This window comes from Protopterus annectens, chromosome 5.part0 (assembly GCF_019279795.1).
Source record: "Protopterus annectens isolate FY-2018-M chromosome 5.part0, PAN1.0, whole genome shotgun sequence".
Lineage (NCBI taxonomy): Eukaryota > Metazoa > Chordata > Ceratodontiformes > Protopteridae > Protopterus > Protopterus annectens.
In genome coordinates, this window is record NC_056735.1 from 1,277,950,160 (window position 1) to 1,277,967,754 (window position 17,595).

At 41.8% G+C, this 17,595-nt stretch overlaps 1 protein-coding gene across 2 annotated transcripts in view; it reads left to right on the plus strand.

Moving 5' to 3' along the window:
* The window catches only part of CIP2A (cellular inhibitor of PP2A), a 2,713,480-nt gene that overhangs the window by 1,628,236 nt on the left and 1,067,649 nt on the right, over positions 1-17,595 (plus strand). The window lies entirely within an intron of this gene.

The following is a 17,595-nucleotide window of genomic DNA, read 5'->3' on the forward strand; positions in this document are numbered from 1 at the left end:
GATAAACAAGTGCATACACAAAGCAAAAATGTGCAATGCCAAGGTGATCCTCATTGCCCCTTGCTGACTTCGACAAATGTGTGTTCCCTTCTTGTGGCCTCTACTTGTACATCCTGCATGGATGCTGGACTATTATCCAGATCTGCTAACACACCCTTCCTGATTGCCTCCTCTGGACCAGAAAGCCATGATGTTAACTGCTTGGTTCCTCCAGGTCTAACCTTAGACATAGATGCCAGGCTTCCTACTTCAGTTGTACAAATAACATCAGCTTCTCAGAAATGGTTCACTACAAAAAATATACCATAGCAAATGGACAGAGAGTCTCCATTTGGGGTATGTCAAGGAGTTTTAGACCCTTTCTGTGCCCCTATTCCTTGCATTTAAGAATTCCTGTCAGAACTTTTCCACAGCGGCTTCAGTTATTCCACTATCAAAGTACAAAAAGCAGCTATCTCAAGTTTCAACATAGATGACAACTCTGTAGCTTCTTTGAGTCCTTCTTGAATGTATCCTTTCTCCTGTGGCCACCTGTCAGATATCCGGTCCCTCCATGGGGAGTCTTTTTTTTCCCCAAGAGTTTCAAACGAGAGTGAATACATGCTACTATGTTAGATATTCATCATCAGCTTGGGCTCTGTCTTCGTAGGACCAAAACATTCAGGAAATCAGATCATTTGTTTGTGGCATTCGCAAAACCTAAATTGGGCAAAGTAGTGGCTAAGGTTGCTTTCTTTATATGGGTATTCAAATGCATTTACTTTGTTTATAATAAAAAGGGCTTGTCTTTATAATCTAAACCTGAGGCTCATTCTACAAGAGCAGTGGCCTCTTCAGCACCTAAAGGCTGTAGACTACCTGTTAATATCTGTGCAGCAGCTACTTGGTCAACAGTTCATACATTTGTATCTCATTACAAGCTTGATGGACAATTCCTTTGGTGCCACCACCCTCAGTTTTGTTCTTCCTTTGGTGCCACCTGGGTCTTTATGTTTGGGAGTCTGTCCCATAGTTGAATTGGCTGAAAATAGACAACACTGTATATGAAAGTTATGTACGTACCATAACAATAGATCCATGCTGTCTGATTTTTGTCCGGTTCACCCACCTTCCCATCTGCCCCCCTTCCAAATTGTCACAAATAGGTTTCTGATGACTGAGCTGTCTCTGCCATACCCTGTCTGTGAGCAGTCCATTCTGCCTGACATGTTTTTCTTTCCTGCATTCTGGAGTTAGTCTTGAACAGGGTTTATATGACTGATATACACATGTATTAGTCCAGATATTGATATGCTATCTAATGGGAGGCAAACTCAATTTGAGGTACTGAGATGAAGTTCGGGGAATTATGGATACGGAAGGAGTCAGAGCCCTAGAATCTTAAGAACTTCAGAATCTGTGCTGAGGTCAGATCCAGTCAGATCTGACAACCCATAATTGAATCGGACAAAAATCAGACTTGGATTTAAGTGCATGTCTTTTGTTTTACGACCATGGGATGGGCAAGGCTAATTTTTAACCTAGTGCGATAGGTTAATTTGAGCATAAAAAGAAAAACTAGCTAGACTTAAAATGGCCCACAAGGACAGCTAGCCTAGTACTTACCCTATGAACCTGTGAAAGAGACATCACTTTCAGTTTGACCATGGAACAAACTGCTGGTCCCATGGTCGGTCCTTCTTCCATCCACAAGTAGAAAAAGTTAAGCAGATAGCCTTTGTTACCACCACAGGCTAGCAATTTTACCACAGCCACAGGTGGGTGACTCTGCTGTTGCCATTAGTTGTACCTCAAACCACTCATCTGTTATCCCAGATCCCTTTGGTATAGCAGCTACAGCCAGTATGGACCAGGGGTTAGCCATGTCTTCTATGGCTTTTGAAGTCCCCTCAGTGGGCAAGGGAGAGCCTTTCTTTTTGGTCCTGGGAGAGGGAATAAGGAGGGCTTCCCTGTTTTGTCAGAATTATTTATTTATTTATTTATTGCATTTGTTTACCGAGAAAGTTCACTGGGCCTAAAATACCCCATTTTCGGTGGAGGACTAGGGAGAAAAGCTCCATCAAGAACATAGATTCAGAAAAAAAGTAAACATTAATTGGCACAGAAGTAGAAAGAGTGTTACACATAGTGGTTACAGTAATATTTACAGAATGCATACATAAGTCAGGAATTTAGTTGGTTTGATTACTGTAACATATACAGAACATATACATAAAAACAGGAATTTAGTTGGTTGTCAGAGTGGTAAAAATGGAGATAAATAATCAGCATTGTAGTACCAGTATCAACAAGTGATGAAAGAAAAAAATAATAAATATGGAGAAAGTATCATTAGTCACTAGTAGTAAAAAGCATAGGAATTTAGTTATAATATAAGGAGAAGGAGGAGGTTAGGTTATAGAGCAGGTACATAGCCAGGAAGAGCTGAGATGATTTTTCAGTATTTGTTTGAAGGTGGTGGTGCTGCCCGTATTTCTTATAGAAGGAGGAAGCGAGTTCCATAGTTTGGCAATGGTGAAGGCGTAGAACAGTTGACCAGCCTGTTAGGTGGGCTTTTCTACTTTTAGAAGTAGATGATTTTCAGACCTTAGTTGCCTGCTGGGTTGGTATTTGGCAAGTAGAGTTGAGAGAGCAGGAGAGTCTGTAGATTATTTTGTATGCTGTAGTTAGCTGGGTGAATGAGATGGTGGGGTAGTTCCTAGCCTAATTGTTTCAGTGAGTTACAGTGGTGGGATGAGAATTTGGCCTTGGTGGCAAATTTGGCTATTCTGTTAACACATATCAAGTTTGGATTTTGTAGCATTTTTGGTTATTAGTGAAGAGAGGGGCACCATAAAGGAGAGAGGGTAATAAAAATGTAGTTGCAAGGGTTTGTCTAGTAGAGAGGCTAAGAAAGTATTGGCGCCTGTACAGCATACTGAGCTGTTTTTTGTTGTTACTGTTTGTGTATGTCAAAGTTTGGGTTTTCATCTGTAATAGTGCCTAGTAATTTAGTGTGTGGAACATTCTATAGTGGTATTGTCTTGGGCTTGTATACTGAATAGTTTTTTTTTTATCTAGGGGAGTGGTTTTCTTAGGGGTAAAAATTACTAGTTTATTTTTTTATGGATTTAGGGCAAGAATGATTAAGCATCCAAGATTCAGTAGAGGTGAGGGCATTCTGGGTGATCTGCTGGAGTTCAGAGCTGGAATTTGCAGTGCATATTTTTGTAGAGTCATCAGCATACTGGATTACTGAGCATTGTGGTAGAGTGATATGAAAGCTGTTAATAAAGATGCTAAATAAGACCGGACCAAGTATGGAGCCTTGGGGTACCCCTTTGGAAGTATTGAGGAAGGGAGAATAAGACTGTTGCCATTTGGTGGATTGCTGCCTATTGGAAAGATAGCTATTGAACCATTGTAGGGTAGGTGGGGAAATGTGGAGAGTAGATAGTTTAGAGAGGAGGATAGTGTGGGAAATGGTATCGAAAGCTTTGGAGAGGTCAAGGAAAAAAGAAGCCATTATTTTACCAGAATCCAGTGCCCGGTTAACTGTATCAAGGAAGGAGGGAGGGCTGTAGTGGTGCTGTGCCCTGGTCTGAAAATGCTGAGTAGGTGACAGAATTTGATTTTCAAGCAGGTGGTTGAGGAGTTTGGCATGAATGCATTTTTCCAGTATTTTAGAGAGGGGTGAGCGAGTAGCTATGAGTTGATCATTTGTGGTGTCTGTGTTGGTGCCGCCTTTATGTAAGGGGAGAATGAATGCTTTTTTCCAGACGTCTGGGACAAAGGACTATCTAATTGATCTGTTAATAAATATGCTGATGGGATAAGCTATAGAGTTTGCAGCTAGTTGCAGGAAGTGTGGGGGTAGATTGTCAGGGGCTAGAGTACAGGGTTTAAGCTTAAGTAAAATTTTTTTTATTGTGGCAGTTGGTATGGGGGAGAATTTTAGGTTAGAGTTGTCTGTAGGATTGTTTTCTGGGATGGTTTGGTTATTAGCTATCTTAGTGGTGGGGGTGTAAACCATAGGAAAGGTGGTGGTTAGGTTAGCCATGTTGTGCTAATCCCCAGGGAAGCTGCTGATGCCATTAATAAAACTGGTGACTCCATTTTTAATTTTGACAAAAAAGAAACAGAAATTTAAATTTGTATCTTCTGCTACTTGAATTTCTTTTGACAGGCGTAGTTTACTGACTTAGGGTTTAATTCTGGCTATTGATCTACCTTATTAAGTAGTTTCTGGTAAAAGAAAGAAGAGAGATACCCATTTTCCCAAAGAGATTCAAGATTCTAACTCTAGGCAGGAAGATCAAAGGGACAGATACAGGTTTTTTTCCTCTCATAATTCTGGTTCACACTAGATCCGCGGTGGTGCAGTGGTAGCGTTGTTGCCTCAGAGCAAGAGGTTCTCCCATTTGATTCTCGTATGGAGTGCGGGGAGTGCCTTCTGTGTGGAGTCTGCATGTCCTCCCCGCGGGTCGAGTGGCATTCCGAAAGACATGCATGAATGGGCGTGCCTTCTTTGAAGGTTGGGTGTCAAGCTGGCAACTCGGCACCATGAAAATCTACTGCCAATCATTAGCGGACCGGAGTTCTGCTGTGGCGACCCCTAACCGGGAAAAGCTGAAAGACCAACAACAAACTCTGGAGAGCACAGTTTCTGATTCTCTCCGTAGGGCGTTTCTCTTTCTCTGAGACTGTTTTAAGAATGTGCTAGTGTTTTCAGTGGGAGAACACTGAGGCTTCTCAGTCTCTCAAAAAATAGTATGAGCTGTTTCAGAAGGAATTTCCAGAACCTTCACTCTTTCCTCCAGTTCTGTCAACTTTAACGGCTGTGTAAGTTACCGCCTGCAATTTTCCTGCTCATTAGCCTGCTGCCCCTAAAAGGCAGATGGGATGTATTAAGCTCTTCAGACTTTTTTTAAGTTTTTTTATAAGCTCTTCCCAAACCTGATCCAGCAGCTATAGCTTTAGTTAATCTTAGTGCTGACAACATGGAATTAATTACAATCCTACTCTTTCTTGCAAGGATGGGAAGATTATTAATAAGTATGGGTGGAAACGTGTATGCTTCAGGAGCTTTTATTTTACAGAATTTTGGGCTGTCAGGCTCATATGTTCTGACTAATTGTGAAAGCATGAGTAATGTATTGTCTGCATTTTCTTCTTGTAAGAAAAAAATCTACTTTAAATAATTTAATCTTCAGTTGTACAAGTCACTACTCATTGTTTGCAGTGTGTGTGTGTGTGTGTGTGTGTGTGTGTGTGTGTCTCTCTCTGTGTCTGTGTGTGTGTCTGTCACTTGTGATACTTTTCCCAGAGCTGTGGCCAGTAGTATTGTTTTAAGGAATTTGTCAGTCTGTGTTCTTGGAACTTCCCAGATAATGTTAAAATATGATTCTAATTTTTTCTTTGCATATTTAGTTTTTGTCCCCTTTGCTGCAGGGGTGATTAAAAGGGCTAAGTTGAATCACAGAATCTTTAAGGTTTGTTTAGCCTTCCTTTTCTAAAATTTTAAAAAGATTTTCTAACCCCTCTTCCACTGTTGACAAAAAAGCAAAATAAACAGTCTCAACAAAATGCAGGTAAACTGATGTTTAAGAATGATGGTAATGGGATTCCAAAAAGAATTCTGGAACCTCCCAAAATAAAGGACAGTCCAACAGGTCAGAATGAAAGTTTAAGAGACCTTGAACACCCACCACCCCCACCCCTGACCTGGTAGCCCCGTTTCACATCCAGAAAGTCTGAATCTTCACTTTTCTCTTTTGCAACAGATATTATCAAACAAATCATTCATCAAGGTTACAGATGGCAATGGAAGGAAATTCCTCATTTCCAGGAGCAAGTCCTCATTCATCAGACCAGAACAAGGCTCTTATTTCCACCTGTCCTTCATCACTTGCTCTTCCAGGCCGTGATAGAGCCAGTTCCTCTTTCCCAGGTGGGAAAAGGTTTTTGTTCAAGGATTATTTTTAGTGCCAAAGAAAGATAATGCTTGGAGACCAGTTCTGGATCTTTCCTTCCTAAACCTATCTGAAATTGTGCCAAATTCAGAATGATAGCACTTCTTCATTCAATTTTCCTAGTAACACAAGACTTAAAAGATAATCAATCATATCCCTGTTCATCCAGACTTCAGGTGTTTAAGGTTTTGTGTGTCTGGATCACATTATCTGCTCTCTTACCCTTTGGACTATCCACTGCATCAAGTGTGTTCACAAACTGTTTATCTCCAATTATTGCTCATTGCATGCTACAGGGTATCCAAGTTTTTCCATATTTAGATGACTTCCTTATCTTTGCAGTCTTTTTCTTCGTGTCTGGAATCTCTCACTTGGGTGAGAGATCTATACAAGCTGAGATTCCAAGAGAAAGTTCAAAAGTGTGTTTTGATTCGTGCCAGCTAAACACCTCAGTTCAAAGAGCTTATTTTCCACAAGAAAAAAAAAACATCTTTATCTAGATATGTTTTTAAGGTTTTCCACTCGGGCTTTGGTCACTGCTAGAGAATATCTTAGGATTTTGGGTCTCATGGCATCTATGATTCTTATGATACCCCTGGTAAGATTCCACATGAGAAAGATTCATTGGTATCTGAACTCTGTTTCGTCCCAGCACCAACATCCTTTGTTTTTTTTCAAATCCCAGTGTTGGGATTTGTCTGAAGAGAAATCAATGGTGGAGATGACAAATATCCTTAAATCTAGGTCTCCCTTTCTCCCTCCCTGTTTCCAAAGCAGTTAGTCACCACAGATGCCTCAGACTTTGCTATGGGAGCAGTTTCAGAAGGTATAAAAATGCAAGGTTGTGTGAGAGACAAAAAAATATAAAGGAGATGGTTGCCCTGATCAAGGCAGTCAACTCTCTGAATCATCTTTGGTTCCTGGGACAACTTCAAGTTGTTACAGATATATGATGTGTTACATCCACAAGCTAGAGGGGACCAGGTCATAATCCCTTTGCAGACTAGTTTGTTAGCTTGGGATATAGCATCACAGCACAATTTCACTCTACAGGCATTCTGCTTTATGTCAGAGCAAATCTGTGTGGCAGTCAAGCTGAGCAGGGCAAGAACAGGCCTTCACTAATGGAAACTAAATGGGGATGTCTACCAAGATTTGATCCATCTGTGTGGAGTTCATAGTTGTGTAATAGGCTAACACCCACCGGGTCTTTTTTAAGCCTAGCCATGCATCTCAAATCTCTCAGAAGTTCTGGTACCCTTGGCAAGTGTAAGCAGAGGCTTGTGAGATTAAACATTTGGAGGCTGCCTGTGTCCATTAGAGACACAGGTGCCAAAGCAGGGATGAATTTCCTCTTCCCCATCCAGTTGTCCAAGTTGAACTTGAATTGGGTTAAGGAACAACTCACATGGATTTGAGAGCCTGTTCCAGAGATGGGGTAGTCTCTGGGATATATACCTGTCTGTCTAGCAGGTCCTATTTATATCACAGGCAAGGTATAAGTCTTTAGAATGGGTAATTCTGGTGAATTTTTTAATTGTGGATATGCTGGAGGTCCATCAGAGTGGAATCAGATGATGCTTTGTATGCCAGGCATAGGTTTTCCCCCACCAGCCTGTAGGAGGCGCAGAATACAGGTATAGGGCTTTGAGGTGGTTTGCCTAAGACATGTTGTTTATACCCTGTATTCTTTTAGTGAAAAAACCTGTGTGGACATTCCAGCTGTGTTGGATGTACCTGGTTAGGTACATACCAAAGGGGGCATTGTACTCAATTGTAGGTTTGACAAAAGCTGAATACAGTGGAACAATGACCTTCTTGGACCTAGATGCCATAACTTTGTTTATAAGTTGCACAACATAGAATGATTCTATCACTGCTGTAGACACTTGATGGCCCATGGTCATCTCTTAGGGATGTGTTGTCAATATCATAGTTACGAGGGGTGGCTGGCTTCCCAAAGGGATACTATTTTGCATTTCTTGGCATTTAGTTTTAGTCCATGGCTCTGACACCAGTTATTTGCCTGCATCAGCCCTTCTTGGTGAACATTAGCATCGCTAGGGAATTTTATGACTCCTGCTAATTTGCAGTTTGCATATTTGATCAGCCATATAACTGCCTGGATAAGTGTTCACAGCAGTAGTAGTATAACTGTCAAGGGGAGTTTTCACAGCAGTTGTGTAACTGCCAGAATGATGATGATTTTAGGTGTTTCCCTGCAAAGTGTCGCCTGTGTTAGTATGACAAATTATCCACATTATTACATTATTAGGTATTTGACTGTACCTTCAGAAGACTTTTCTTTACTTTAGGGTAGAATAAACTGTCTGACCATGTCTTAAGTTAAAACCACTTTCAGAATTATTTTGCAAAGCAATACAAGGCCTTTCTTTCTCATTCTCCAGTTTCATGGTTTCACTGGAATTTGTAGAGTCACTCTCATCTTAGGCTATTTGGAGCATACTATTCCCAATATTAGTAGCTGTGATTTCTTCTTCACAGTATTTGAATACCAGGAACATTGCTATCATTTCTACTCTGGCATTTTAATACACCCCACTGATATATTAACCGTGCTAAATGTTTCTTTTGTCCAAAAAGTATGATCTTTCTTGGCCCTGTGGACAGTGAAGCCAACCAAATGGTGTGGAAGCATTAGGTTTCTACTTTATGCTGTTCCTCATACTATAAACATGAGTCCATATATTACTATCTCGGTACTTAACAAGTAGTGCTAAAATAACTGAATGGTCATTTAAGAACTGTTTTACCTTCCCTTCGCCAGTTGGACTGATTACCATTGGGAGAACCTGGATGTAGGCCACTGTACATAAAGCAAAATAACTGAATGATTTCAGATAAGAATACTGATTGAAAAAGTGAAAGAATGGACTTTTTTTCAGAAGTGTAAAGCCTCTTGCTTGCCTTACTTTGTATAAAATCCGCTAAGAGTTTGTTGTAGGGTGGCTTTGAGTATTCTTCTAATATATTAGAAAAAGAACACTTGTCCACCTACCTACGTAACTAAATAAACTACTGGAAACTCCAGCAACATGTCTTTATTCTTCCCACAGGGATGGTATCAGAGAGAGACAGAGTATCTCCTAGATCTGCTAGCCAAAGTGATTTTATCTGGGCTTATCCTTTATACTCTTGTTTCTTGTTAGTCCTTTCACCTTCTAGGTCACAGGTGAAGTGCCAGACTTCACTCGACTCCTCTGGATTACCTCTGTTTACAACCATGCTAATGGCTAAAGAGGCATATGCTATTTAGCCATGTACTTTCCAGTGGTACTACCTATGTAATTTAACACTGCTGCTTCTGGCTCCTCGTGTTAATGAACATCACCGTAGAGTGATGGGGAGTTTAGCAGACAAGAAGTGTTGGGGTGTGTCTGTATCTGTGCCTGCCTTTCTGGCAGGTCATATTAGGGGGTTAGTCGGGGAGGTGGGTTAGCTAGAGGAGTGTGTGGGGTGGTACAGCTTTCATACTTAGTCACTCCTGTAAAGGGACAAATCTTGCAACATAAGGTTGGGGGGAACAATAGCCACCAGGGAGAACCATTCAAGATCGTACCTTAATGACACTTAGGGTCAGGGGACCACTAAACAATAGGAATAAACTGTACACTAACGTGCCTTAATGGCATTTGTACAAGACTTGGGGGGGGGGGGTGACCTAGGCACCAGGAATAACTCTTTAATGCAGATGTCCTTCAAGAATGCAACAGCAGTCATAACATGTGGGTTGTCCTGCCTCAGGCAGCCCTCGGTCGGCCGGATTCCAAAGTCTGGGTCCGACGTCGGCTGATGTCGCATTTCTCTCCGACGTCAGAGCGGCTGGAGTACATAAGCATCAGCCGACGCCATTTTCTCCAGTCTTTCTTGCCGCGCGGTGCCCGAAGCAGAAGCAGTTCGCAAGTGCCAGTCGGTCAGCTCCTGTATTCTACGATACCGAAGTCATCAAAAAAGCTAAGTACCCCGTTGGGGACCTTTTCTTGCCTCAGCCGATGTCAGAAATTACTGAAAAAGTTAACAATTGTCTTTTTTGTGGTAAACAAATACCTCATAAGGATTTCCACTCTTACTGCCTCCCTTGCCTGGGCCCAGACCACGACGTCTCGGCCTGTGTAGCCTGTGCTCGCTTCAACAAGCGCACTCTCAGGCGCCGGGCGGAGTTCGCTGAAGATTTTTTCGGCGATAAATTTGCTTACACCATGCCGTCGGATCTTCCGACTTCGCAAACTCCCAAAAAACGGAAAGACTGGGACCGGCATCCTCAGCCCGCGTCTACCACCGACTCCACGCCAAAACCTAGCGCGAGTGCTCCGGTTCCCTCTGAGACGGTCTCTCCACCGCTCCGAACCGAAGACACCGCATTACCGACAACTCCGATTCCAGACATTTCTCCGACGCCAGTTATAGACTTTCCTCCGGATACCGAAACCGAGGAAATGCCCGAGACCATTGCTGTAGACAAGGTCACTCCTGCACGTAGAGCTGCCAGGCCTCCTATGGCCATGTCTATTAAGGCCTACACTAGGGCTAAGGCAGCCAGCAAAACAAAGCATATTACTTCTAAATCCTTACCTCAGCCGACTCCGGAGACACAAATTATGTCCATGGCTGCTGATTTAATTTCCATGATTAGAGGTTCACAGGCCCATCCTGAGAGAGCATCCCAGCCTCCTCCTGATAAAGGCCCGGGTTGAACCCTCTGACCCTACTCCTTCAGATGAAGACTCTGAGGGCTCTGTCCACTCTGATAGCCAGGAAGAGCTCTTCCAGACCTATGAGGACTCGGATGCAGAAGATTCCATCCCTTCGGCCTCCCTCCTGAGGATATTTCTTTTGGGGAAGTTCTGCACACCATGAGGGAACATTTCAAGTGGCAGGGTCAGGAATATTCTGATTCTAGGAAACGCCTTAGGACTTTCCTTAAGAAGCCTCAGCACAGGCCCTTAGCTATTCCTCCTGTACTTGATGTTCTGGATGATTTGTATTCTGACTCTAGTGCTACCCCTGATTCTCTTCCTCCTGCTCCAGCCAAGCCAGACAGGTATTACAGGGTCCCAGAAACTCATTCCCATTTATTCAGGGCCCATACTGCTGATTTGGAAACTATTTCACAGGGGCCTAAAGGAGTTTCAGCCTCCACCTCAAAAATCCTTTGCCCTCCAACAGGGAAGCAAGGTCATTAGAGAGATGGGGCAAAAAGGTTTACACATCCACTACCTTATCTATGAGAGCTTTAAATTGCCTTTTTCATATGTTACAATATCAGGATTATCTCTTAGAAGATTTACAAAATACATTAGCTTCTCCTGATCCTTTAGACAGGAAGACTTTGCAGGAAGCTGTACATAACACTCAGCAAGTAAGCAATCACTTCCTGCAGTGTGGATATGATGCACTGGAAGCTTCATGTAGGGCAGCTATGACAGGAGCAGTGATTCGTAGACATGCTTGGTTAAAAGATCAACCTCTACCAGATCATGTAAAAGCAAAACTTCTGGATGCACCTTTGGAAAAGAACAAGCTTTTGGTGCAAATGCTAAGGATGTGTTAAAGACCATCGAAGAAAAAGCAAAATCAGTTCAGACTGTGAAAGATTTCCTCAAGGTTCAACCCCCCAGATTCAGTAGGAATTGACCTTCAAAAAACTGGTCCTTTCCTAATCCAGAAAAGTTTCAAAGGGGTAAGAACAGACGTGGCCGAGGAAGAGGCCAATACAGAGGCCCTTACAGGGGACGACAATGGCAGCCAGGAAACCAAAGAAGTGACGCAGGGGTTTCACCTGCCCAACAACCACAAACTCAATGACTTTCCTCTACTACCGCCTACCAGGGAACAACTAGAAGCTCCCTTGGGTGGGAAATTATCTCTGTTTACAGAAAACTGGCACAGACTGACAAAGGACAAATGGATTTTGGACATTATAGACCGAGGGTACAGGTTTCATTTTCATACCTTACCAAGAAAACAAGGCATGCCAAACCTACCACAAAATCAAAGGGCAGAGGCTATCAAGCAAATAACTCTGCTGACTCGAATGAAAGCAATAGAAAGAGTTCCACAACAAGAACAAGAACAGGGGTTTTACTCAAGACTGTTCCTTGTTAAAAGAAAAGAATCTCAATGGAGACCAATACTGGACTTGTCCGCATTAAGCACCTTTCTCATAGTACCAAAGTTCAAAATGCTGACTCTACAGCAACTCCTTCCCATGCTGGGCAAGGAGTCATGGCTGATTACTCTGGACCCTCAAGGAGTCATACCTGCATGTCCCTATCAGACACAGCTGCAGAAGATACCTCAGATTTCTTGCAGGGCCAGAGCATTATCAATTCTCAGCATTGCCATTTGGCTTATCTACTGCGCCCAGAGTATTTACAAAATGCCTGGCTTCAGTAATTGCTCATTGCAGGCTCCAGGGTATACAAATTTACCCGTACCTGGACGACTGCCTCATACAAGCGGACGACAAATTGATGTTGACAAAAAACCTGGATTATGTCATACGATTACTTCAAGCTCTGGGATACACAGTCAACTTCCAAAAGTCAAGACTGCAGCCATCCCAGCAAATAATCTTGTTAGGAGCCAAACTAGACACAGCCTCTCAGATGGCTTACCTGACAGAAGACAAGCAAGAGAAGTTAACTCATTACTTCAAAGGTTTAGCAAAACTCACCCAGATGACTGCAAGGAGATTCCTACAGGCCCTGGGTTACATGGCATCCTGCATTCTACTGGTTCCATTAGCAAAACTACACATGAGAAAGCTTCAATGGTACCTAAAAAGCACTTGGTCTCAACACAGCAACAACTTGAGACAATCATACCACTCATTCCATGCCTACAAAAGGAATTCCTATGGTGGGCCTCGTGATCCAGGAAAACACAGGTATGTCATTCAAAAACCACAGATAACACAGACCATGACTATAGATGCCTCAGACCTTGGATGGGGCACATGGAAGGCAGGTGTATACAAGGACAATGGTCTCCAAAGGAAACACATCTGCATATAAACCAAAAGGAAATGCTGGCAGTAATGCATGCCATCGAGGCTTTTCAACACCAACTCCAGCAAGGCCATTTAATGATACGGACAGACAACACCACTGTGATGTGGTACATAAACAAGCAGGGGGACACCCACTCTTACCCCTTTGCAGACTGACAATGCAGCTTTGGGAGAAATCACTGAGCCTAAACATCCAGTTACAATCCCAGTTTGTTCCAGGAAAAGACAATGTGTTGGCGGACAGCCTAAGCAGGAATTTCACAGATCCACACGAGTGGAGGTTACATCCGAAGGCCTTCAGACAACTCACTTCGACATGGGGCAAGCCAGAAGTGGACCTATTTGCCTCTCACCTCAACCATCTTCTACCAAAATTTTGCACAAGGACATACCATCCAAAAGCTTGGAAAATAGATGCCCTCTCATTCAACTGGAACTCCCTAGCAATCTATGCATTCCCACCTCTGCCACCGATGACCTCAGTATTACTAAAGATCAAAGCAGAGAAGCCCAAGGGAATCATAATAGCTCCGGATTGGCCAAGACAACACTGGTACCCACTACTACGGAGCATATGTCACACCAGGAGGTGGGCCCTCCCTCAGTGGCCTCTACTTTTGACTCAACACAATTTCGAAACACTGCATCCAAACCTTCAGACACTGCAGCTAACAGTCTGGGAGATCCCATAAATAACTTCAGCTTATCTCTCTCCAAGGAAGTTCAGCGGATACTAACAGAGGCTCGAAGACCATCCACCAGAAAGGTTTACTTAGCAAAGTGGAAAAGATTCAGCAATTGGAATACCAGCAAGGGACATGATGCATCATTGCTGAACATCCCACTTATCTTGGAATATTTGGCAGATATGTTAAAGAACAGCCTCTCATATTCTTCCATAAAGATACATGCATCTGCTATTTCAGCTAGATACAACACTGATCCTCCTGTTTTCTCTCACCCCTTACTAAGACAATTCCTCAGGGAATCAAGAACATTAAGCCACCAAGAAAGGCCCCAGTGCCAGCCTGGGACCTCAATTTTGTCTTAGAAAAACTGACTCTACCTCCTTTTGAGCCAGCAGCTTCAGTTGACTTGCAATTTCTCTCATGGAAGACAGCTTTCCTGTTGGCAATTACCTCAGCAAGAAGGGTTTGAGCTACAGGCCCTAATGGCAATACCACCCTTTATTATTTTCCACAGAGACAGGGTTTCATTAAGGACCAACCCTACTTTTATGCCAAAGGTGGTATCTAGGGTTTCTCTAAATCAAGCCATTCATCTGCCTGCTTTCTTCCCCAATCCTGAGAATAGGGGGAAAGACTTTTGCATACCTTGGACATTCACAGACAACTTCGATACTACCTGGACAGAACCAAGGCCAGTAGGAAGTCTGAACAACTTTTGTAGCTTACGCCCCTGCAGTCCAAGGAAAAGCAATTTCAAAACAGACTATTTCTAAATGGATTGGACATTGCATCAGATTCTGTTATTCCTTTCATGGAAAGACTGTTCCAGCCTATGTCAGACCACATTCCACCAGAGCTACAGCCACCTCTACAGCATTTTTAAGAGGGGTGCCTACCAAGGACATTCTAGAAGCTGCTACATGGAGCTCCGTGCATACATTCTCCAAACACTACAATCTCCCTCTATATTCCAGATCCAGAGCAGGCTTTGCTTCGGCAGTCCTGCAGGGTTTGCTTGCCACACCATCTCTTTCCTAGAGCATACCTCCTCCCCCAGCTAAGCTATGGTATTCTACCCACATGTTATGATTGCAGTTGCATTCTTGAAGGACATAGTACAGTTTTGTACCTACCATAAATGTAGATGTCCGATAGACATGCAACTGCAGTCGGGTTTTCCCTCCCTCCATACCCCTCTATGCCTAGGGTCCACTCCTATCCCTCTTACTCTTAGCTGGGGATATCTGTTATGGTGTATTTGTTTTATTGCTCATTTATTTGTTTGGAATCCTGTTTTTGTCTTCCAGTTTGATTACAGCCTTCCTTGGAGGGCACCTGGCATCTGGGGCAAGAAACACTGAAGAAAATGGCGTCGGCTGATGCTTATGTACTCCAGCCGCTCTGACGTTGGAGAGAAATGCGACATCAGCCGACGTCGGACCCAGACTTTGGAATCCGGCCGACCGAGGGCTGCCTGAGGCAGGACAACCCACATGTTATGACTGCAGTTGCATGTCTATCGGACATCTACATTTATGGTAGGTACAAAACTGTACTTTTGCCTTAAGGGCACTTAAGGAAGAGAGTGACGGGCAATAAGTAACTCCATATAGCATGCCTTAAAGGCACTAAAATGGGACCAGACCGTATCCCGTCCCAACCTCCACTAAGGGCATTAGTTTTCTGCACCACAACTTGACACCAGGAGAAAATGGGGGAATAGCACCTAAAATTTAAAAAACGTACATTATAAAAGGGGAGGGGGCTTTACATCCTGCACTGGAAACCACAACATGAACCCGCTACACTTATATATTAGTGAAGAATATTGAGGGTTTATGGCTTTATTGAAGCCCTGCAACAGTTTGTGAGTTATGAGGGAGTGGGATAGAGGACATATAAGCATTCCTCTCAACCTCTGGTGCAAGAAGTTTAGATTAGTCAAACTAATTTGAGGTAAAACAAAGGCGCACAATCAGGGACAGATTTTAATTATTCCTTATAAACAGAAAGAGTCAGTAGAAAAACAGCTTTTGCATTAGCATGCATTTACTAAAGGATATGAAGTCTGAAAGTCTGTGTGGTATTAATGATTGACTAAGCATTTGTGATTTACTAAGGCAGTGAAAATATAATGGGAGACATTGAGAAGGTTCTGTCAACTCAGAGAAAGGTAAGGGGTCTGTAGTGTGCCTGTGTGTGTGCGCGCATTCTGTGAGGGAGAATGAATGAGATGTGATGCTTTTGCTTGTACTAACACAATGCATGAGTTTCTAATGTTAACTCTCATTGCAAGTGCGGAGGTTCTTCCTGATTTCAGGAGGTACTGTGCATGTTGTGGAAACTGATAATATTGTTAGAAATTTATCTTAATGATCACTTGAAATAGCTGGTTTCTGTTGGTAAAATGACATTTATTTGTTTGTTCTGTACATTTATGTAAGGCTATTACAATTAGTGACACATTTATTTTTGCGAAGAAAGTCACTCTGTTCAAATAAATGAGTCAGTTTCTATGTCAGATATTTGCAGAATAAATTGCAAGCAGTCTTTATACTTTTTGTCTTAAGGTCTCTTGGTAGTAGAGAAGCAACTTCATTTTCCTCATGTTTAAATGTGCACTTAACTAGGCCTAATTTGAGGTTAAACCATTTCAGTAATATGCATGTCAGTTTTTAGCAGTATGCTCACTCTGTTGTCACTTATTTGTGGTCATTTTTTCTCATGTCACCAGACTAATAACTAGAACTATTTATATGGCATTCCTCCCCTCAGGGGAACTTGAGAAAAAAATCATAAAATGCTTAGATGTACATTTGTTTTACAAAAATGCAATCCTTTGATGTCACTTGTAATTTTAGGAAGTACGTATAATTTATGTAAAATGATGCAGAAAGTAATCTGGTTGTGCTCATAATGTATGATTACAAGCAGTAGTACATTGATTTAAATTTAGCAAGAATTAACAATACATAGTAAATAACCAACCCTTTAAGAATTAATCTTCTAACTGAATATCCTAATTTTTTTAATGTTGTAACTTTATGCAAAACTATGTTATATGAACTGTCTGAAAAATATGCAGTAGAGAGTCAATTATCAGATATGCCAATTATCAGAACCAGCCTTCCAAATTTTTGGGTAAGAAAAGTCATAAAGTCTGAATATGTAAACATTATATGTATGTGTTTGAACATGTTTTTTTAGCTTGTAGCCAGCTCGTTTGTGAAGAATTTTCTTTATTGTCCATTGAAATCGCTGAATGGTTGAAAAGTATATTCCTGCATACAGAAAAAAACAAGATTTTAGAAGTTTTTTTTAATCCGGTTCAGTTATATGTTTGATTATCCGAACTAACCTAGGTCCCAATTAGTTTGAATAATTGACTCTTTACTGTTACTTGTCTGTAGTTTATTGATAACATGGCATTTTTTAAATAAAATGACACTGAACATTACCACATAGTACAAGATACTCAAGTCCTTAAGTACTAGACCAGTAATCACTAGTTAGGCAGAAGTCAAACCTTGAATTTCCTGATTAACATAAACTCAGTATTTTGTTTGACTAATACTGTAAACTTGAAATATTTTGCAATTTCTGACATCTTAGCAAGGTAGCAGTTTTGTCTACCTATTCAGTTTAAATTTCACAAAATAAATAAACAACATTTGTCTCAGTCTTCTTGTTAATGCAGGCATGTCTGACATAAACCGGTTAGATTGTACTTTTACTGTCATTAAGGATTAATATCATAATCACAACCTGGCTGCATGCCATAAAAAATTATTAGATAGATACAAATTTTATTAGAACAAAGTGAACTTTTATCATACAAACAAGGAAGAAAGTTAACTAATAAGCTGTTATGCTTCAGCTCCCCTGAACCTTAAATTGCATGCAGTGTTGAAGAGTAGACTTG